Source organism: Schistocerca piceifrons, chromosome 1, assembly GCF_021461385.2.
Source record: "Schistocerca piceifrons isolate TAMUIC-IGC-003096 chromosome 1, iqSchPice1.1, whole genome shotgun sequence".
Lineage (NCBI taxonomy): Eukaryota > Metazoa > Arthropoda > Insecta > Orthoptera > Acrididae > Schistocerca > Schistocerca piceifrons.
Window position 1 is genome coordinate 695,596,095 of NC_060138.1, and position 22,931 is coordinate 695,619,025.

Sequence of the window (22,931 nt, forward strand, 5' to 3'; positions counted from 1 at the left end):
GGGACAATGAATTCACGGTGTTCTTATTTCAATTTCCAGGAGTGTATTTACTGTACGGGTATCCAAACTTGTATGATGTTGAGACAGAATGTAGGAATAACTAAAACACACACACACACACACACACACACACACACACACACACACACACACACACAGAAACACACAAGCACACACACAGACACAAACCGACTAACTAATTGTACCAATGAGATGATGTAGTGTAAAGCTGTTGTATTCAATGTAAGCTTAAACGAAAATCATTGTTCTTCCATTTCCGCCCTTTAGCTTCACTATACTTAATAATAATGAAACATTTATGCAGTGAAGATGAGTGCATGACACTTGATATAGCCGGCCGCGGTGGCCGAGCGGTTCTAGGCGCTACAGTCGGGAACCGCGCGACCGCTACAGTCGCAGGTTCGAATCCTGCCTCGGGCATGGATGTGTGTGATGTCCTTAGGTTAGTTAGGTTTAAGTAGTTCTAAGTTCTAGGGGACTGATGACCTCAGATGTTTAGTCCCATAGTGCTTAGAGCCATTTGAACCAGACTGCTGCAGCATTTGCGTTGTTAGTAGTGTTAGTGTCATGACTTGCTGTTGAACGCCCGTACTGATACGGTGACGTGAGGCTGAAGCGCAAGCGTGTCCGTTACAGTCGCAGACAGTCAACATAAGTCTGAAGAAGGTGAGCACGGTTTTACCCGTAATGCTCCCTTATCAAAACAACGTCAGAAATGCTGCTGCTCTCTACGAGTATTGTCGCATTGAAGGAGAGGCCCCCTTTCCACACGGGGGTTGAAGAACATGAATCAGAAGTTCGAATTTACTGCCGATTTTGGAACTGCTCCTGCGAGAGAATGACGGCCAGTTACGCTACAAATTGTTGGAGATATTACTGTTGCCATTACTGAGGGTACTGGATGCAATGAGCAATATTCAAACAGTTCACGAGCTGCGTCACAACGGTTGAACTTTCCATGGTCCATCGCTGTTTCGGGCAGCAGCAGAGCAATCCTAGTGCGGTTGCAGGCTGTCGTGGATGCAATTGGTCGTCAAACTTAGCAACGTTTGTAACCCGGAACGTAAACAAGATACGCGATTAACAAATGTGTTTCTTTCAATAGTTACTTCTCTTCCGCACGTCCTCGCAAATGGTTCCAAAGTTTCGTTTTTTGTACGATCACTCCTTCTTCATGACGACCCTCTCAAGTGGCGAAGCCTGTACTTTGTTGTTCACTCTCTGCTTGGTGACTCTGATTTAATCTATTAATAACAAAAGATAAAGGTCGTTTCATCATTTGTGCCATAATAGTAGCTGACGGCGATAAGATGCAGTAGTTTTTCTTGTGTTTTCTTATTGTATTACTCGTAATTCGCTAATGCTGGGGGATCGTTCAAACATGAATGTCTCTGTTGACACCTGGTATGGTAAGGACCCTCACTGCAGGAAAGCGTTTATGATACAGAGTGTTTCAGAAAGATTCATCGGAATTTGGAAGACCACGTATTCAGCAAGAATAAAGGTGGAAGCTAAGGATGATTTTCGATTAACGCATGGGAGTACAAAGTTTTTATGTTCAAAAGAACGATTTGATTTCACAAGCATGTCTGGAATTACTGCATTCAATGTAATTGGTATGCGTTGTAGTACACCATAAGTTGTTGGATAATAAGACACGTAGGCAAATTATTTCACACTCATCACAAAAAAAAAATCACGTATAGTCAGATATGGTGATCTTGGACGGGACTGACGCTATACGATGTTCGTAAGTTTCTTGCATGCCGGCCGGTGTGTGCGAGCGGTTCTACGCGCTTCAGTCTGGGACCGCGCGACCGCTACGGTCGCAGATTCGAGTCCTGCCTCGGGCATGAATGTGTGTGATGTCCTTAGGTTAGTTAGGCTTAAGTAGTTCTAAGTCTAGGGGACTGATGACCTCAGATGTTCAGTCCCATAGTGCTCAGAGCCATTTGAAACTTTTTGTCGCTTGCAACCGATCGATCGTTGCAACTCTTTGTTAATAAATACTACTGCATTCAGGTGCCTGTGCGGTGCTGTTCCATACTGTAGCAAGTTGGAACTTTCAGCATGGTCTAGCAATAGCAATCTCCATCATACGCAGGTGGATGATTTCTGTAGCAAAGCGAGGCGGCGCAGTGTCAAAACACAGAATATTTGGAATGGTGCTGGTTCAACTCCAGGTATGGATTTATCGCGATTTGCATAAATCGCTTAAAGCGAATGCCGGAATGATTGCTTTGAGAGGGCACGTTCAATTTCTTTCCCTAAACCGAGCCTGTGTTCCCACTCTAACGCCGACGGGACGTTAAGTGCTAATCTTCCTCCGGAGCGTGCGAATGAAATCGCAGCGCCAGGGGATACTTCTTCCAGCAATCACATGAATTGGAATCTTACAGCTAGTACCAAGGTATACTTTATTTTAGACAGGTAAGTTAATAGCCTTTCTAAGATGTTATCTTCATTCGTGTAGAAGATATGATCTTGCCGGATGAATGTTTCTAAAACATCATGTGTTATCCTATAATGTATGTACCATAATAAAGCATTATTCTAAAGCGACTTCATAGAAATTCGAGTATAAGTCACTAAGAACGTACCTGGAATCTGCTGGTTGCCGGGACGGAACACGTTAATTTCACAGTGAATGGAGAAATACAGAGATTGGGCAAAATACGGAAACACTAAAAGCACAATACTTTACCATGCCTAATTCGGCGTAGGAAAACCGTTGACATTCAAAACACCTTCGAGTCCTCTCGGAATGGGTAAATACAGATTCTGTATGGTTGTCAAGGGACTCTTATATCGTTCTTCCTGCAAAATAGTGGGAACTTCAGGAAATGATGATGGAGATGGATGGCGATCACGCACCCTTCTCTCAAAAGTAGGCCACAGAGGGTCAATAGTATTGAGACTTGCTGACTGCCGTTGTCAGGGGAGAAGCGACAATTCATCCTCGTGATCAAAAAAACAGTCCTGGACGAAGCGAGCTGTGTGAGCACAGCCGGCCGGGGTGGCCGAGCGGTTCTAGGCGCTACAGTCTGGAACTGTGCAATCGCTACGGTCGCAGGTTCGAATCCTGCCTCGGGCATGGATGTGTGTGATGTGTTTAGGTTAGTTAGGTGTAAGTAGTTCTAAGTTCTGGGGGACTGATGGCCTCAGATGTTAAGTCCCATAGTGCTCAGAGCCATTTTTTTGTGTGAGCAGGGGCTCTGTCGCCTTGAAAAACAGAATCACGCTTGGGGAACATACGCTGTACCATGCGATAGACCTGATCAGGCAAAATGGTCACATACGCCTTGGCAGTAAACCGACCTGGCAGAGTAGCCATAGGGCTAAGGGAATACCACGATAAGGCTGCCCCAATCATCACCGACCCCCGCCATTTTTCACTCATGGGACGTAGGTTAGGGCAGAAGTCGGAAACAGTGTAAACAGGACATCTGATTAAATGAGTTTTCCTATTGCTCCATAGTGCTAATGGTTCAAATGGCGCTGAGCGCTATGGGACTTAACTTCTGTGGTCATCAGTCCTCTATAACTTAGAACTACTTACACCTAACTAACCTAAACACATCACACACATCCATTAGGTACAACTCCAACTGCAAAAGTACGAAAAGAAATAATGTCTTTCTCATTGTAGGCTTCCAATCCTTGAAGAGGTTTGTCAGTACCTCAAACAATAGCAATTGTTAGCCATGCATTGCCACTAACTACTTCTGTTGTAGTACAAGAAAATTGAATCTTGCAACCAACAAAAGTAATTGATCCTTTTAGTAACTCCTGTTGACCAGTTTCATTTGGTGTAATTGTGAATGTATCCACTGTCTTGTACACTGGTAGTCTGCTCCTCCTGTAGTATCTTCTCCGACGGTACGGCATGGCTGTGTGCTCGGTGAGGCTGCCTCGAGTCGAATGAGCATGCTGCTGCCCCAGAACAGGATGTACTTCCTGCCCCCCACCCGTGCGTGCAGCGCCAGCGCGCCTTATCAGTCCCGATTGCGCAACCGTCAACTTGATTTTCCAGCAACACGGGCCTAGTAATACTAGGGCCCGTGTTGCCTGGCTGCCTCGCTCAGCGGCTAAGTCCCCTTCAAGGTCACCCGCCTTACAAAGCGTTATGCACACAGCCATTAAAAACACCCACCCACCTCCCCAGGGGTCGTAACCCCTGCAACCCACAGAAGAGAAAGATGCTTCAGACACATCCATGCCCGAGGCAGGATTCGAACCTGCGACCGTAGCGGTGGCGCGGTTCCAGACTGTAGCGCCTAGAGCCGCTCGGTCACTCCGGCCGGCTCCATAGTTAAAGTTTTATGGTTTAGGGACCACGTTTTCCTGTTACGGACATTTGCATAACCGGAGGGTAGTTTTGGAATACCATCCCGCTCTATAACTCCATGCTTATGGAGCTCCCTCCGTGTTTTTTGGTGGTTAAAGGGTTCGCGAATGTGACATTGAGTTCTGCAGTGACTTCCGCAGCTGTCGTTCTCTTACTTTTCGTCACAGCCCTCTTCAGTGACCGACTGTCACAATCACTCAACACACACTCTCGTCCCCATTGTGACTTAGCGGATGGAATTTTTTTGCTATCCCTGTAAGCGGTATAAATCTTCGATACGGTGCCTCTTGAGAAACCAAACACTTGGGCTCCCTTGGTTACGGAAGAACCCACCACACGAGTACCAACAATCTGCCCACTTTCGAATTCACTTAGCTACGAGATAAAGGACTACAACCACACAGAACTCTGTATGACCACGACTTACACTTGTAACGTATCGTGGAGATTACACAGGTGCCGTTTGTGGTCTAATACAACAGCAGCACCTGCAGGTGCAGCTATCATCTGCAATTATGTTCAAGCATGCATTTGTCGTGGCTTTTCCTGGGACCTCTGCTGTTCCTGATCTCTATAAATGACCTGGGTGACAATCTGAGCAGTTCTCTTAGGTTGTTCGCAGATGATGCTGTAATTTACCGTCTAGTAAGGTCATCCGAAGACCAGCATCAGTTGCAAAGCGATTTAGCAAAGATTGCTGTATGGTGTGGCAGGTGGCAGTTGACGCTAAATAACGAAAAGTGTGAGGTGATCCACATGAGTACCAAAAGAAATCCGTTGGAAATCGATTACTCGATAAATAGTACAATTCTCAAGGCTGTCAATTCAACCTGGGTGCTAAAATTACGAACAACTTCAGCTGGAAAGACCACATAGATAATATTGTGGGTAAGGCGAGTCAAAGGTTGCGTTTCATTGGCAGGACACTTAGAAGATGCAACGAGTCCTCTGTTAGAATATTGCTGCGCGGTGTGGGATCCTTACCAGGTGGGGTTAACGGAGGACATCGAATGGGTGCAAAAAAGGGCAGCTCGTTTTGTATTATCACGTAATAGGGGAGAGAGTGTGGCAGATATGATACGCGAGTTAGGATGGAAATCATTAAAGCAAAGATGTTTTTCGTCGCGGCGAGATCTATTTACGAAATTTTAGTCACCAACTTTCTCTTCCGAATGCGAAAATATTTTGTTGAGCCCAACCTACATAGGTAGGAAGGATCATCAAAATAAAATAAAAGAAATTAGAGCTCGAACAGAAAGGTTTAGGTGTTCGTTTTTCCCGCGCTCTGTTCTGGAGTGGAATGGTAGGGAGATAGTATGATTGTGGTTCGATGACCCCTCTGCCAAGCACTTAAATGTGAATTGCAGAGTAATCATATAGATGTAGATGTAGATGTAGATGTAGATGTTTTGTCCAACCCCTGTAGTTTTGAGATGTCACCATAAATGGACCTTCGTACTCTTGATGCTAATTCCAATTCATGTTCTGGCTTACTTCCAGCTGTTATAAAATTGAGAGGTCTGTATGTTTAGTGGGGGAAGGCGTAAGTTTGGTATGCGAAGATTTTTTTCCAGAAAGATGGGAGAGGAGGACGCTGATCTCCCTGCCCGTCACTGGGTATGCCCTTTTAGGTTACTACTTCTTTTTCTGGCAGGGAATTAGCTCTCGACTCCTCTCCTCGCACCGCCAGCACTATTGCGTGCCGAGGGAGCGGCGCGGCGCGTGCCGCTTGGCACGGTAGCAGCGGAATTCGCATGCCGGCCGCCCATCTGTCCGCGCTGCGTGCTGTGACGCACCGGATTGATGCATTCAGATGCGAGCCCTCCGTAATAGCCTGCCGCCCCCAAACGGGACGGACGTGGATCGATGTTGCTGTCAAAAGTTACTGCCGGAGCCGCTCGACCGGAAGGCTGCGTAATTTTCCCCTCGCTCCCTCTTCCATTTATTCTATTTATGAAGAATATCTTCAATTCAGATACTTTTTCTGTATCTTGAGTGGCTTTTTTTTTCCACCGTCGCTATCAAATTTGCTGCGGAGCTGCTAACATTTTATAGAACCTCAAGAAAAGGTATGGAACAAAAGTTCGGCGTCAGCTTCTCTTCCAATTATAATGTCAGGTAGAAACTGTTTGTTCTGACACTGAGATGACCCTTATACCAGAACGCTATCATACACTACTGGACATTAAAATTGCTACACCAAGAAGAAATGCAGATAATAAACGGGTATTCATTGGACAAATACATTATACTAGAACTGACATGTGATTACTTTTTCACGCAATTTGGGTGCATAGATCCTGAGAAATCAGTACCCAGAATTTAATAACGGCCTTGATACGCCTGGGCATTGAGTCAAACTGAGCTTTGATGGCGTATACACGTACAGCTGCCCATGCAGCTTCAACACGATACCACAGTTCATCAAGAGTAGTGACTGGCGTATTGTAACTAGCCAGTTGCTCGACCACCATTGACCAGACGTTTTCAATTGGTGAGAGATCTGGAGAATGTGCTGGCTAGAGCAGCAGTCGGACATTTTCTGTATCCAGAAAGGCCCGTCCAGACCTGCAACATGCGGTCGTGCATTATCCTGCTGAAATGTAGGGTTTCGCAGGGAGCGAATGACGGGTAGACCCACGGGCCGTAACACATCTGAAATGTAACGCCCATTGTTCAAAGTGCCGTCAATGCGAACAAGAGGTGATCGAGACGTGTAACCAATGGCACCCCATACCATCACGCCGGGTGATACGCCAGTATGGCGATGACGAATACACGCTTCCAATGTGCGTTCACCGCGATGTCGCCAAACACGTGTGCGATAATCATGATGCTGTAAACAGAACCTGGATTCATCTGAAAAAATGACGTTTTGCCCTTCGTGCACCCAGGTTTGTCGTTGATTACACCATCGCAGGCGCTCCTGTCTGTGATGCAGCGTCAAGGGTCACCGCAGCCATGGTCTCCGAGCTGATAGTCCATGCTGCTGCAAACGTCGTCGAACTGTTCGTGCAGATGGTTGTTGTCTTGCAAACGTCCCCATGTGTTGACTTAGGGATCGAGACGTGGCTGCACGATCCGTTACAGCCATGCGGATAAGATGCCTGTCATCTCGACTGCTAGTGATACGAGGCCATTGGGATCCAGCACGGCGTTCCGTATTACCCTCCTGAACCCACCGATTCCATATTCTGCTAACAGTCATTGGATCTCGACCAACGCGAGCAGCAATGTCGCGATACGATAAACCGCAATCGCGATAGGCTACAGTCCGACCTTTATCAAAGTCGGAAACGTGATGGTACGCATTTCTGCTGCTTACACAAGGCATCATAACAACGTTTCACCAGGCAACGCCGGTCTACTGCTGTTTGTGTATGAGAAGTAGGTAGGGAACTTTCCTCATGTCAGCACGTTAGGTGTCGCCACTGGCGCCAACCTTGTGTGAATGCTCTGAAAAGCTAATCATTTGCATATCACATCATCTTCTTCCTGTCGGTTAAATTTCTGTAGCAAGTCATCTTCGTGGTGTAGCAATTTTAATGGCCAGTATTGTGTATATTATATTTCAACTCAACATCCCTTTTTCTCAACCCATACTAATCGTGCGGGAATACATGAGGTATCGTTGGAAAGGTTCTGCAACCAGCTTCTGGCATTGCATACCGATTTTGGCCTAAAACTTACTACCTACGGAAAATTTTAATATAAAAAAGCATCATAGATGCCCGGCTCCATACATATACAGGATTATTTTTTCCATCGTGTTCAAACTACAGGGATTGATCGATGAGAGCATTCAAAGCAAAAAATGTGTAATGACCTTATGTCTGGAAATGCATGGTTTCCATGTTATAGAGACTGCGGTCTAATACGCGCTGTACCATGCACCCAGCCGGCCGGTGTGGTCGAGTGGTTCTAGGCGCTTCAGTCTGGAACCGCGCGCCCGCTACAGTCGCAGGTTCAAATCCTGCCTCGGGCATGCATGTGTGTGATGTCCTTAGGTTAGTTAGGTTTAAATAGTTTGAAGTTCTAGGGGACTGATGACCTCAGATGTCAAGTCCCATAGTGCTCAAAGACATTTGAACCATTTGAACCACGCAGCCACAGTTAAAGTATGCACCGTTTCCTCCTAGAGGGTGGTATTGTTCCTCATACGTCATACCATAGCTGTCTCACCTCCCATAGCAATCGGTAATGTTGTGTCCGATTCACTTCTCTTGCTGACTCACTTTGTGGTGGGTGTGATACAGTGTTGTACACATAGATCCCGTATTCGAAACGAGAGCTTGACGACATTACGTTTACTTACGGAAAGGCAAATGACAACGGGCGGTGGGCAGCAAGGTTGTTTCAGGAGACCTATCCCCGCAGCAACAACCACATCATTCAATGTTTGCAAGAGTGTTTCGCCGTTTGTCTGAGACAGGGTCATTTCAGAAAGCTGGAAAGCATGAAGCATGTACCTGAAATGTTAGGACATCACACTTGGAGGAAAATGTGATAATCACTGTGGAAGGCGACCGCCGTGTCAGTACCAGCAGTTGGCCCGCCAGTACAGGGTAAGCCAGTGTGGAACATTCTCCATGACAATTGTTACTAGCCTTATCACTCGCAGCGTATATAGGGTTACTAACGACAGACTTTCCACATCGGGAGTAGTTTTGTCATTGATTCTTCAGCAGGCAACTACAATTCCGTGATTTGTGTCACCAATCCGATTCACAGATGAGGTCATCTTTACGCGGAGTGGTATCTTCAACTTTAAAACAATCGTCTGAGGGACAGTATGCAGAACCCCGTGGTATGGTGACAGCGAATCATCAGCTTCGGTGCAGCCAGAATGTGTAGGCCGGGATGACTGGCGACCGTATTTTGGGACCAGTCTTCCTCCCACGTTGCCTAACAGGCCGCAACTATCGGCGTTTCTTGCGGGTGACTTCGCCTCGCCTGCTGGAAGAAGTGCCATTGATGGTTCGAAGGGCTATGTGGCTGCCACATGATTTTGCTCTAGCCCACTTCGCTGTTAAAGTCCGGACGCATCTCAATCGTGTCTTTCTTTGTCGATGGATCTGAGGAGGGTGTCTAGTTGCATGGCGTGCCCGTTCGACAGATCTCAACCAGTGGGATTTCTGGTTATGGGTCCATCTCAAAAGTATCATGTATGCAGAACCCATTCCATATGTGGAGACACTGGAGCAGCGTGTTCATGCTGCCTCTGACACGGTTCGGATGCACCCTGGCCGATGTAAACGTGTGAGACAGAACACACTACGCACATGCTTACGATGAGGCACAAGAAAAACATTTTCAATACATACTGCAACTGTGGCTGCATGGTACAGCGGGTGTTAGGCCTAACTTATTAATACGATAAGAGACTACCTTTTCATATTATCTTATTACATACACCATTTTATTTTTTATTAACTAGATAATTTAAATTGAGAATTGTAATATATAATAGCTGTGATCACGGCGATAGTCCATTATCTCTTCACATCGTACAAGTTAACTTTTCCAAACGAATATACTTTCCGAAACGACGAACATAGTTGTCATTGTCACCAGCTAGCCTTATCCCGACGATTACACTCATTCCAGTAACTGTCATCATTTACAGCTACAAAAGTGCGAAAGTTTCGCACGTCTCCTGTTTACAATTAATTCTCAGCTGATTGACTCCAAGAAAACTGTTCTAATACCACGGATAAAGTTAATACTATCTGATCCAAGCATGGCTTTTCAGTTGACGAGAAGGCCTGTAAAAATTGCATTCGCAATCAGTGTAAACAAGTAGGAGGACAGAAGCTTCAAAGAGCAGGATTGTCTTCATCAAATCCCGTCTTTACTCATGGACAATTGTATGTAGCCTTTTCAAAGGTAACTATCTCAGTCAACATTATTGTATCCCTTAAAGAAAATGGAAAACAAAAAATACACGAAGATTTTATCCCTATGTCAAGTGTCATTTACACCGAGGTTCTGTAATACTCTGTAAAGAATTTTATTTAAAATGATGTGCATGGAAATGTACATATAAGGATGTATAATGAAGTCATGATTGTTATTTCACGTCGTTCGGTTCATTTTTAAAGACGTTTTCTCTTCATTCCCAGAACTACCCTTGCTGTAACGACTACACTTATTCCAAACACTGTCAGTATTTAAAACTATAAACAAGATTCACACATATATTTTTATGACTTTTTAACGCATCCGAGGAATGCCTGTGTCATTCAAATGACTGAAATGACATTAAGTGACATTAATTACGTTTGACGATTGTCGACAACGGAACTTCAAATTAAGTGGAGATTTATGGGAGTCTGCATCTTTACTTTCAACAGTTAAAAAAATGTGTAACTAAATTCAGAAGTGCCGTACTTCTCACGAAGGTGAAGCACAACAGAAGTCGCATGATTGGAGTCACAGGTAACTACATCGAAGAGATGTACGACGTGATACTGAACTGTTAGTGATTAGATGTATATGAAATATGTAACGCCATATGTGAATCAGTATTTTACAATCTATCTGATGAATTTACTACATCTACATCTACATCTACATGATTACTCTGCAATTCACATTTAAGTGCTTGGCAGAGTGTTCATCGAACCACAATCATACGATCTCCCTACCATTCCACTCCCGAACAGCGCGGGAAAAACGAACCTCTAAACCTTTCTGTTCGAGCTCTGATTTCTCTTATTTTATTTTGATGGTCATTCCTACCTATGTCGGTTGGGCTCAACAAAATATTTTCGAATTCGGAAGAGAAAGTTGGTGACTAAAATTTCGTAAATAGATCTCGCTGCGACGAAAAACGTCTTTGCTTTAACGACTTCCATCCCTACTCGCGTATCATATCTGCCACACTCTCTCCCCTATTACGTGATAATACAAAACGAGCTGCCCTTTTTTGCACCCTTTCGATGTCCTCCGTCAACCCCACCTGGTAAAGATGCCACACCGCGCAGCAATATTCTAGCAGAGGACTTGTTGCATCTTCTAAGTGTCCTGCCAATGAAACGCAACCATTAGCTCGCCTTACTCACAATATTATCTATGTGGTCTTTCCAACTGAAATTGTTCGTAATTTTAACACCCAGGTACTTAGTTGAATTGACAGCTTTGAGAATTGTACTATTTATCGAGTAATCGAATTCCAACGGATTTCTTTTGGAACTTATGTGGATCACCTCACACTTTTCGTTATTTAGCGTCAACTGCCACCTGCCACACCATACAGCATTCTTTGCTAAATCGCTTTGCAACTGATACTGGTCTTCGGATGACCTTACTAGACGGTAAATTACAGCATCATCTGCGAACAACCTAAGAGAACTGCTCAGATTGTCACCCAGGTCATTTACATAGATCAGGAACAGCAGAGGTCCCAGGACGCTTCCCTGGGGAACACCTGATATCACTTCAGTTTTACTCGATGATTTGCCGTCTATTACTACGAACTGCGACCTTCCTGACAGGAAGTCACGAATTCAGTCGCACAACTGAGACGACTATCCTCCTAAGGGTTAAATAATAACTTCTCAACATCACGTAAACGAAATAAAAAATTACTCAAGGGTCTTATTGGAGCATCCATTCTGTTTACGAGATATGGTACCCTCTGGTTTCTCCGTTTTCTGTCGTCCAATCGAATTTGTGGCTGATCAATGAAAAGGATCTGGTAAAGGTAAGTGGAGATTTTCCACATCTCCTGTAGTGGTATATCATGTGAAGAAACCGCTCATTGGGAAAACACTGGACAAATTGCAATTATTTGAAAACGAGTTATGTCAAAATTTTGTGTAGACTATTCTGGAGCTGAATTTCTCAGCAAACACTCCTGTCTGAAGTGGTCCTTCACATTCCTTGTTAGACTATTGTATAAATGAATTCTCTTAAGAGTTATTCGTAGTTTCATGTTTCAAACAATTCAGCATATTTGAGTACGTGTGAGTATTTTCTGGAAGAAATGGTGGCAAATTGTCGATAATCATCTTCATGATTGTTTTAAAATATGTTTTTAATCGTATTTGTGAAATAAATAATGTTAATATATGTCTTTTTCTTTTATTGACTTACCCAGACGTGCTTTGTCACCTATATACCAATTTCTGTGGCTCTCACTTTCTCTATTTAGATATACAGCAGTGTTTTGAATGGTTATGGATGTCAGTGTAATATTGCACTCAGTTAAAGCAAATTATGTGACCGCTAATATTTTTTTGCAGGTATGTTTTTCTCGCAGATGAGAGTGATGAGGCTATGTTTCACTGAGATCGGCGATGATGGTGAGTACTTAGTTACACTCATTATGAGAATAGTGTGATTTGCATCAATGACCGTTTTAATGTTTTAATTTTTCATTAGTCTCTCTTCTTAACACAATCCTCCTGCGTACAACGCTGCAGAGTTGCAAATTTTTTTAAATGACCTCGCATGTCGCTACACATATTTGTAGCTGTGATCCTGTTTGATTCCGAGTGTAGTTGTTCGATGTTCGATTCAGTTTGCATAACTGTGAATTTAATTACATAAGCATCTTTTTCAACGTTTGAAGGGAGCTCTGATGATACGCAGAGACATAATGCAACTAGTAACTAGTTACTGCACGCCATCCATGTGGAGCACGTATGGGTCTCACCGCGGACTTCTAGTACTCAGTCACACACAATTGATTTCATCAAAGTGTAGGGGCCTGAAGATGGCGTTGACGCAACGTCGAAATTAGTAGCCAAATAAATATAAAATATTAAGTACAGCTGGAGCAGTTTCATTTTTAATAAAAATTATACCAGCTGTGCCCCACCATAATCCAATTTAAATATGGATGTACAAAGGTACAATCGGCCAACATGTGTTTGAGACATAGTAGGACGTCCAGTTAGAGGAAGGTCTTTTACACTTATTGTCTCTTTAAAGTTTATGAACCACCCCATTACCCTTGTTTTTGCCGTGTCATCCATTACTAGAGTCTATAATTCCGCACAGTACCGCTGTCACAGGTTTTGATTCTGCATACCAGGTGACAAATTGCACCTTCTCTTGGTCTACCGTCATTTCGATGCACTCCAAGTCAAACCTTCAACAAAAGACAGAGAGAAAAAAAGCTTTGAGAGCTCCTAAAGTTTCACAACAAACCACAATTCTCTATCTCCAATAGTTTCCAAGTTATGATTTTTTGGAAATGATTCGGGACTTCATGAACACTCTGTATGTTTGTGGAGAACTATGTCCTTGTGAGAAGGTATCACCGCATCCATAAAGCGAATGTACCATACTGAAACTCTTCTTATGACACAAACATCCATCTGTTGTCTTCCATTACGCTAACGTATTCCATGGATCCCATGGAGAGTGATCTCTGAAATGTGGAAAGAAATCAAAGATGTACATTATATTTAATTTCAATGCAGTAGAATCAAATGACTTTACGTTACTGCATTACAGTGCTAAGTGTAATTAGCAACTAACCTAAGGATCTCCTGTAAACATACTCTTCAATGAAATAGAAGTTATCCTACAGGAAGTTCTCTAATTTAGTCTTAAACTCCACCTCATCGTCTACATGACATTCAGTGCGCTCTGGTGGGTTTGTGAAGACGTTTTTCCATGTATCTGACTTTTTATAGATTGTGGATTTTTATGAGAAATACTGAACTGTGTGGACTGAATCTTGTTACAGTTGATTGACAATCAGTTTGATTATTTTGGACATGATTTCCTTGAATGGATCTGCGACCATGTTTGACTCGAATAATTTACTTTTGTCTAGTCAGCACTGAACATCCTTACTTAATGTATTAGATTAGTTAAGGAAGTGAGATACACGTTAAATAAAGATGTTCATCTACATCTACATCTATATGGATACACTGCAAACCACATTTAAGTGCCTGGCATAGGGATCATCGAACCACCTTCACAATTCTCTATTATTTCAATCTCGTATAGCTCGCGGAAAGAACGAACGCATGTATCTTTCCGTACGAGCTCCGATTTCCCTAATTTTATCAGGTGATCGTTTCTCCCTATGTCGGTCGGCGTCAACAAAATATTTTCTCACTCGGAGGAGAAAGCTGGCGATTGGAATTTCATGAGAAAATCCTCAGCAATGGAAAACCCCTCTGTTTTAATTATGTCCATCCCAAATCCTGTAGCAATTCAGTGACACTCTCTCCCCTATTTCGCGATAATACGAAACGTGCTACCCTTCTTTGACCTTTTTCGATGTACTGCGTCAATGCTATCCGGTGATGATCCCACACGGCGCAGCAGTATTCTAAAAGAGGACGGACGAGCGTAGTGTACGCAGTCTCCTTAGTAGATGCACAGTTTTGAGTACACACTGTATATCCGTTAAGATCTGAGGATACTTTATAGTGAAACGCTTCATGAGTAAAAATAAAAGATTTTTGGCGAATAAGGTAAGAGTAAGTTATATGATAATCAGTTTGCCTTGAACAATCTGTTGATGTTTTGGAATATTTCATTAGCTGCTTCTTCAGTACAGGAAGTGGTATTATTGTTTTCATTCCTATACTTATGTTCTATGTAAAAATGAGAAAATTTGCATCTTCACTACGCATGTACTTGGGACACAACAGGCATGCCAAAGCATGATGAATTTGCAAAGGTGTGAAAGTAAATAGTAATCCGGTCAGTAATACTACAACAACACACAAAGGTCCAAATAAAAGCCATTGAGGTGTACTTTCGTTTGAGTCCAGGACCAGTGCTATACTCTTTCGAAACAGTGTGCAGAGGCCGAATGTTACACGTATTTATTGCGAATAATTTGAGAGACAGTTTAACATCACCATAGAAACTAGCAACAGCATGTAACGGAGGCGGGGTACGCCCATAATTTTATGGTAAGATATTGAGATATTCTTGTTTTTCAATGATTTGAATGCACTGCGAGTAATTTTTCAAACATTGACCATGATGAAAAAAGTGCACTCGACATGAAAAAACTACGTGCGCCAATGAGAACAGCAGACGTGTCACACTTATTCTCTATTTTAATATATTATACCTTCCTCTATGGTATGAGTATGGCTTTTAAGTATTAATTTTAATTCCAAAATTATAATGGAGGTAGCATATTTCTCGGTGTGTCAGCCCGCATCCTACTACGCTATTCTTGTGTTTCGATATTAATTTTATTAAATAATTATTTATGTACTGACGGGGAATGACACCGATCCATTAGAACCAAAAGCGGTGGGGAAACGTTTCAAGGACATATGAGAGAGCAGTGTGCCAGTGAGAGTTACAGCTAGGTCGTGGTGTGAGGCAGATGTGGTAAGGTGTCAGTGGCGATAAGATTGCTAGTGCAAATCTAGGATTCTCACCTCTAAGAATTGGCGTTGACTTAGTTTAAATAATACTGAACATTAAATAGTGCTTTTAATAAGAACAATTTTTAAGCGTTGCTATCAATTATTAGACAGATTTGTTTAACTCAGTCGTTCTGAAATCACTGAGTAAATGTTGATTCATGCTAATGTAATTTAATGCTGTTTGGGACTCAATAAATATAAAAAAAAAATATTCACACAGTGGAAGCACATCACTTGTACCAAAGAACTTAATTTGTTTTTAGCCACTGTAACTCATAAATAGTCATACTTCAAGTTGAGGGACAAAATATTACGCTTACGAGGGGTCGACTCCAGGACGGAAAGCAGGCCAAAGCTTTTTCGTTGGAAGCAACACATTATTCCAATGGCCATTGCAGAAAAGTGATGATAAAGGGGGACGGCGTGGTAGCGTGTGACACTTAACGGTGATCATTCGGTCGCATTCGAGAGTAATAGGCTATGCTCTGTCGACAGATTCCAGTCACTTCTTTCGATTCATTCGCAAAATGTTGTGTGGAAGCTAATGAACAAGTTGGGGCAGCGGGAAAATTACTGAAACCGCACAAGAGACAAATCATGTTGAAATTTCCGTTTTCCTTGGTGTTAGTGCAAGGAATGTGCATGTGAATGCGAGTGCTGTGTTACAGAATGTGCGTATGCAGTCAAGATCACTGCGTCACACGAGGCAGAACTCGCAGTAATCAGCTTCACGTCAGCACAACATCGAGTTCCACGTCAGCGATGGTGGCCAAGAGATGCTCGTAGTAAGAAGATGCGTAAGAAATGTAGTAATACAGTGAAGTAAAACAGTTCCTATCCTTTTCCGAGACTGTCTTCAAACACAAAGTGGCCTATACGACAGAGAAAGAGTGGTAACGTGCGTTGTCGCCATTTCAGAATATACGAACTTAGCTTCCAGGTCTCAGGTTCTGCACTGGAGCATTTGAGTTCCGAGTGCGTAGTGCGAGAGGACTCACTGCACTCCCCTTATTTCCACTTAGTGAATGGGCTGAACACACATATCGAGGTGCGGTTTTCGCCAAGTTATGTTGTTGTGGTCTTCAGTCCAGAGACTGGTTTGATGCAGCTCTCCATGCTACTCTATCCTGTGCAAGCTTCTTCATCTCCCAGTACCTACTGCAACCTACATCCTTCTGAATCTGTTTAGTGTATTCATCTCATGGTCTCCCTCTACGATTTTTACCCTCCACGCTGCCCTCCAGTACTGAACTGGTGATCCCTTGATGCATCAGAACATGTCCTACCAACCGATCCCTTCTCCTAGTCAAGTTATGCCACAAATTTCTCTTCTCTCCAATTCTATTCAATACCTCATCATTAGTTATGTGATCTACCCATCTAATCTTCAGCATTCTTCTGTAGCACCACATTTCAAAAGCTTCTATTCTCTTCTTGCCCAAACTAGTTATCGTCCATGTTTCACTTCCATACATGGCTACGCTCCATACAAATACTTTCAGAAAAGACTTCCTGACATTTAAATCTATACTTGATGTTAACAGATTTCTCTTCTTAAAAACCTCTTTCCTTGGCATTGCCAGGCTACATTTTATATCCTCTCTACTTCGACCTTCATCAGTTATCTTGCTCCCCAAATAGCAAAACTCATCTACTACTTTAAGCGTCTCATTTCCTAATCTAATTCCAGCAGCATCACCCGATTTAATTCGACTACATTCCATTATACTCGTTTTGCTTTTGTTGATGTTCATCTTACATCCTCCTTTCAAGACATTGTCCATTCCGTTCAGCTGCTCTTTCAGGTCCTTTGCTGTCTGACAGAATTACAATCTCATCGGCGAACCTCAAAGTTTTTATTTCTTCTCCATGGATTTTAATTCCTACTCCGAATTTTTCTTTTGTTTCCTTTACTGTTTGCTCAATATACAGATTGAATAACATCGGGGATAGGCTACAACCTTGTCTCTCTACTTTCCCAATCACTGCTTCCATTTCATGCCCCTCGACTCTTATAAATGCTATCTGGTTTCTGTAGAAATTGTAAATAGCCTTTTGCTCCCTTTCGCTGCATTGTCAAAAGCTTTCTCTAAGTCTACAAATGCCAGAAACGTATGTTTGCCTTTCCTTAATCTAGCTTCTAAGATACGTCGTAGGGTCAGTATTGCCTCACGTGTTCCAACATTTCTACGGAATTCAAACTGATCTTCTACAAGTTTTTCCATTCGTCTGTAAAGAATTCGTGTTAGTATTTCGCAGCCGTGGCTTATTAAACTGATAGTTCGGTAATTTTCACATCTGTCAACACATGCTTTCTTTGGGATTGGAATTATTATATTCTTCTTGAAGTCGGAGGGTATTTCGCCTGTTGCTCACTAGATGGTAGAGTTTTCTTAGCCCTGGCTCTCCCAAGGCTGTCAGTAGTTCTAATGGAATGTTGTCTACTTCCGCGGCCTTGTTTCGACTTAAGTCTTTCAGTGCTCTGTCAAACTCTTCACGCAGTATCATATCTCCTATTTCATCTTCATCTACATTCTCTTCCATTTCTATAATATTGTCCTCAAGAAAATCACCCTTGTATAGACCATCTATATACTCCTTCCACCTTTCTGCGTTCTCTTCTTTGCTTAGAACTGCGTTTCCATCTGAGCTCTCGATATTCATACAAGTGGTTCTCTTTCCTCTAAAGGTCTCTTTAATTTTCCTGTAGGCAGTTTCTACCTTACCCCTAGTGATATGCGTCTCTACATCCTTACATTTGTCCTCCAGCTGTCCCTGCTTAGCCATTTTACACTTCCTGTCGATCTCATTTTTGAGACGTTTGTATTCCTTTTTGCCTGCTTCGTTTAGTGCATTTTTATATTTTCTCCTTTCATCAATTAAATTCAATATCTCTTCTGTTACCCAAGGATTTCTATTAGCCGTCGTCTTTTTACCTACTTGATCCTCTGCTACTTTCACTATTTCGTCTCTCAAAGCTACCCATTGTTCTTCTGTTTTATTTCTTTTCCCCATTCTTGTCAATCGTTCCCTAATGCTCTGCCTGAAGCTCTCTACAACCTCTGGTTCTTTCAGTTTATCCAGGTCCCATCTCCTCAAATTCCCACCGTTTTGCAGTTTCTTCAGTTTTAACTTCTGTTATGATTCTTGAACCAAGTGTTAGCTATGATTAAGTTATGCTCTGTGCAAAATTCTACCAGGCGACTTCCTCTTTCATTCCTTACTCCCGTTCCATATTCACCTACTACGTTTTCTTCTCTTCCTTTTCCTACTATCGAGTTGCAGTCACCCATGACTATCAAATTTTCTTCTCCTTTCACTATCTGAATAATTTCTTTTATCTCATCATACACTTCATCAATCTCAAAGTTAAAGCGGACGATATTGAGGATTTCCTGATGTTCGTAAGTAATTTTTATCGTTTACAGTCGCCGAATTACGACACCGACGTTGGCTTTTTCTGTTGAAACTATTTTATACGACAATTGAAAAAAGCTTGTAAGAGAACTTCAGTGGCATGACATGTACGCGACTTGATCAAATAGTATCAAAATAACAGCGCCGCAGACCACTGTTCTGCCATCTGAAGAGGAGGTCCCACAAGCTTCTGCCCTATTATACCAAATCTAAGCAAAAATGTAACTCAGGTACGGTTCTTGTGTTTTCCTGTGCGCTTGATGCCCATCAGTCTGTGTTCTGCTGTTGTAGCAATCAGGTAAGTCGTTCCTAAGGCTTTTGGGACCTTCACATTGTATGCGACAGTCGAAAAGTGAATACTGCCTATGGTGAATGTCGCTAAACTACTAGAAAAGCAGTGCGGTTGTGTGCTGAAGTGCATCTAGATCATGCCAAGTACTCACGATTTGTCTTTGCAAACATTGTGGAATAAGTTCTAGAAATTAGAAGTGTGGAGAATAAAATGCACAAACCAAAAAGAAGAGAAAATGACAAAACAAATGAAACCAGCTTGCTAGCACAGTATCACACAATGAAAATTTCACTAAGAGTCATCTCGGGATCAACCAAACGAATGTTCTGGGAACTACACGTTCAAACGCTTCTCATCCTCTTCACATTTAGTTGCATCTGCAGCTTCGCAGCTTCATGGCAGTAATTTCCAAACTTGGTTAAAGTGCTCCGAATGTTATCTACGAAAAGTGCAGAGTGATGCGTCACTTCTATGCAAAATGTTGTTTAAAGATGAAGCATCGTTTACAAATCATGGGCAAGTCAATCTTCGTGATATGCACTATTCGTCCATTTAGACCCGACGCTGGCTTAAAGAAGTGGATAAAAACAACGCTGTTGGTCTATCAACGTTTGGTGCGTTATTTTCAAGACCAGCATCATTGGTATCTGCTTTATTGATATGAATACAAATGCCCTCAAGTATGTCCCTAAGATATGCTGCTGCCGCAGTTACTGGAAGATATCTCACTGGACATTAGGCAATGTGGTAACAACGTCACGGATGTCCCTTCCATTCCGAACACGTAATGACAGACCCTTTTATGAGAACATTTAGAGAGCATTGGAACGGTGGTTCAGGAAACGCAAAATGGTCTGCACACGCACCAAGCAACACTTCTGTACTTTTATCTGTGGCGAAAAATAAAACAACTGAACTATTAGAAAACACAGACGGGTTCCGAAGGCATGAAATGCCTTATAACATGGGCCTTTGCTGCCGTTAACTCTAGATGAAATTCAATTTGCAGCTTGGTTCTCCAGAATCACTTTAAGCAGTGCTCCAGGTCAACATTCTGAGCACTTGATATGACAGCAGTAACGTCGTATTGACATTGTCATCGTCATCCTGTTCAAAATGTTCAACTGGCTCTGAGCGCTATGGGACTTAACATCCGTGGTCATCAGTCCCCTAGAACTTAGAACTACTTAAACCTAACTAACCTAAGGACATCACACACATCCATGCCCGAGGCAGGATTCGAACTTGCGACCGTAGCAGTCGCGCGGTTCCGGACTGAGCGCCTAGAACCGCACGGCCACCGCGGCCGGCCGTCATCCTGACACTGACCACTAAGATGCTTCTTCAAATGCAGGAACACGTGGTATTCACTGGGGCCTAGATCGGTGCTATGCGGAGGATGATCATGTTGTTTCCAGCCAAATTATCGGATCAGATCTTGAGTTTGATTGGCCGCATGAGGACGGGCACTGTCACCGAGCAAGACGATCCCCTTACCCAGCGTACCACGCCTTTAGTTTTGGGTTACACGGCGAATTATTTTTAAGGTCTCACAATAAGTCGTAGAATTTATGGTGTCACCACGAGGCAAAAAATCGCCTTCCTGACACAGAAACAGTACATCACTTCACAGTTGTTGCGTTGGAGTATAAACAGACGTAGTGTAATACGAAAACTACCTCCAAAGGATGACCAGTTAGAGAAAGCCACAATTATGTATGGAAGGGCTAGTTTGACGCGACTATTTTCAAAAAGCTTTGTTGCAGTGATTCATGGAGTGCGTTATTTGTACCATGTAAACGTCAAAGTGAACAAACATACATTTATGCTACACAAACGAAAATGATATCCATCTCAATGCAGTTGCTCAGCGTGTTTTTTCCAACGTAACGCCTAAGTGCTAGGTGGCAAGTACTGCGCGGTCGTCGGGTGGGTTGCCAGCCACAAGGCGCATCTTTACCCAGCTTTGTAACTCAACATAAGGTACACTACTGGCCATTAAAATTGCTACACCACGAAGATGACGTGCTAAAGACGCGAAATTTAACCGACACGAAGAACAAGCTGTGATGTGCAAATGATAAGCTTTGCAGAGCATTCACACAAGGTTGGCGCCGTTGGCGACACCTACAACGTGCTGACATGAGGAAAGTTTCCAACCGATTTCTCATACACAAAGGGCTGTTGACCGGCGTTGCCTGGTGAAACGTTGTTGTGATGCCTCGTGTAAGGAGGAGAAATTCGTACCATCACGTTTCCGACTTTGATAAACGTCGGATTGTAGCCTATCGCGATTGCGGTTTAACGTATCGCGACATGGCTGCTCGCGTTGGTCGAGATCCAATGACTGTTAGCAGAATATGGAATCGGTGGGTTCAGGAAGGTAATACGGAACGCCGTACTTGATCCCAACGGCCTCGTATCACTTGCAGTCGAGATGACAGGCCTCTTATCCGCATGGCTGTAACGGATCGTGCAGCCACGTCTCGATCCCTAAGTCAACACATGGGGACGTTTGCAAGACAACAACCATCTGCACGAACAGTTCGACGACGTTTGCAGCAGCATGGACTGTCAGCTCGGAGACCATGGCTGCGGTTACCCTTGACGCTGCATCACAGACAGGAGATAGTGTACTCAACGACGAACCTGGGTGCACGAATGGCAAAACGTCATTTTTTCGGATGAATCCAGGTGCTGTTTACAGCATCAGGATGGTCGCATCCGTGTTTGGCGACATCGAGGTGAACGCACATTGGAAGCGTGTATTCCTCATCTCCATACTGGCGTATCACCCGACGTGAAGGTATGGGGTGCCATTGGTTACACGTCACGGTCACCTCTTGTTCGCATTGACGACACTTTGAACAATGGACGTTACATTTCAGATGTGTTACGACCTGTGGCTCTACCCTTCATTCGATCCCTGCGAAACCCTACATTTCAGCAAGATAATGCACGACCCCATGTGGCAGGTCCTTCGACTGCTGCTCTGGCCAGCAAATTCTCCAGATCTCTCACTAATTGAAAACGTCTGGTCAATGGTGGTCGAGCAACTGGCTCGTCACAATACACCAGTCACTACTCCTGATGAACTGTGGTATCGTGTTGAAGGTGCATGGGCAGCTGTACGTGTACACGCCATCCAAGCTCTGTTTGACTCAATGCCCAGGCGTATCAAGGCCGTTATTACGGCCAGTGGTGGTTGTTCTGGGTACTGATTTCTCAGGATCTATGCACCCAAATTGCGTGGAAATGTAATCACATGTCAGTTCTAGTATAATAAATTTGTCCAATGAATACCCGTTTGTCATCTGCATTTCTACTTGGTGTAGGAATTTTAATGGCCAGTAGTGTAGATAACAGCATCGTCTGTGAGCAACTTCGTGGAGCGCTCGATGATATCTTCTACGTAGTTTGTAGTTGTTGTTTACAGTAGCAATGCCTTGATGAACTTCTGAAATTATTTTTACGATTGTGAATTTTTGCCGTT